This window comes from Otolemur garnettii, unplaced genomic scaffold (assembly GCF_000181295.1).
Source record: "Otolemur garnettii isolate 467f Iridium unplaced genomic scaffold, OtoGar3 scaffold00053, whole genome shotgun sequence".
NCBI lineage: Eukaryota > Metazoa > Chordata > Mammalia > Primates > Galagidae > Otolemur > Otolemur garnettii.
This window is the reverse complement of record NW_003852448.1, coordinates 9,355,998-9,357,762: the sequence shown is the minus strand read 5'-3', so window position 1 is coordinate 9,357,762 and position 1,765 is coordinate 9,355,998. Positions and strand designations below refer to the sequence as shown.

Here is a 1,765-nt window from a genome sequence, read left to right as displayed (position 1 = left end):
AAAAAAAAAAAAAGAGAGAGAGAAACTTCAGAAAAGCTCTGTGTACCCCTTTACCTTAAAGGTCATATTGTACGTTTTGATATTATAGCACAATATAAAAACCAGTAAATTGACACTGGCATAATATGTATGTGTGTGTGGGCACGCAACACATATATTATATGTACACATGTCTATGTGATTTCATCACATGTGCTAACGCATGTAACCACCACTGCAATGAAGAAACAGCTAACAGTCATACTGGCTCAGTGCCCATAGCACAGTGGTTACAGCGCCAGCCACATACACTGAGAGTGTATGTGGGCAAGCTAAACAACTACAACCAAAAAATAGCCAGGCGTTGTAGCAAGCACCTGTAGTCTCAGCTACCTGGGAGGCTGAGGCAAGAGAATCACTTTAGCCCAAGAGTTTTGAGGTTGCCGTGAGCTGTGACGCCACAGCACTCTACCAACAGTGACATAGTGAGACTCCGTCTAAAAAAAAAAAAACACACACACACAAAACAGTCTGACCTCCATACTCCTGGGTTCTACATTCATAGATACAACCAACCTCAGACTGAAAAAAAGTGTGTATAGATATAGAGAGAAAGAGAGACAGAGAGCAATTAAAAAGAATGAAAATAGGGTGGTGCCTGTGGCTCAAAAGGGTAGGGCACTGGTCCCATATGCTCGAGGTGGTGGGTTCAAAACCAGCCCCAGCCAAAAAAAAAAAAAAAATGAAAATAATCTAGCACAAAACTATTTACACAGCATTTCCATTGTATTATAAGTAATGCAGGAATTAATACAAATGAAAGGATGCATGCAGGCTATGTGCAAAGACTAAGCCATTTTACATAAGTGACTTGGGAATCCATGGATTTAGATATCTGAGGGTTATCCTAGAACTAAGGAATGACTATATCCCTTCATCACAAAGAGCTCCCTTGTTCGGGTGGCACCTGTGGCTCAAAAGGGTAGGGCGCCAGCCCCATATGCTGGAGGTGCCAGGTTCAAACCCAGCCCAGGCCAAAAAAAAAAAAAAAAAGAGCTCCCCTTGTTCCACATTCACTGCTCAGCACCTGTAGCTCAAGCAGCTAAGGTGCCAGCCGCTGGCAGGTTCAAATCCAACCCCAGGCCTGCCAAACAACAATGATAACTACAACCAAAAAATAGCCAGGCGTTGTTGCAGGCACCTGTACTCCCAGCTACTTGGGAGGTGGAGGCAGGAGAATCACTTAAGCCCAAGAGTTAAGAGGTTGCTGTGAGCTGTGACACCACCGCACTCTTACCCAGGGTGACAGCTTGAGACTGTCTCAAAAAAAGAATATAATCACATTCACTAATTTGTATTCCAGGAGGGTCCCAATCATCTAAAGACGAGGGGAGAAAAGGAAAACCTGGCTAAAGAGCCATCTTGAAGAAATTGCAAAAGAATATGTGTCTGTAGAGGGAGGCCAGGGAAAGAGGGTGTGAGGCAGAGGAGAACAATATGTAAATAGGGAGCATTACATTGCCAAGAAGCGTTTTAAATTTCAGTGCACATGAAACATTTGCATATTTAAGCGGGTTATACTTAACTGAAACTAATGGGGTTTTTTGGATTAACATTCAGGATACGCCTTTCAGACCCTAAAACCAGTGTCAAACTATACATTATAGGCTAGGTGCCTGTAGTTAAGGCGCCAGCCACATACACCTAAGGTGGTGGGTTCAAATCCAGCCCCAGCCCGCCAAACAATAATGACGGCTGCAACCAAAAAATAGCTAGGCGTTGTGGC

General features: G+C 43.6%; 1 protein-coding gene across 2 annotated transcripts in view; it reads right to left on the bottom strand.

Moving 5' to 3' along the window:
* LOC105887195 (zinc finger protein 425-like) overlaps nt 1-1,765 on the bottom strand; it is a 14,480-nt gene that overhangs the window by 11,672 nt on the left and 1,043 nt on the right. The window lies entirely within an intron of this gene.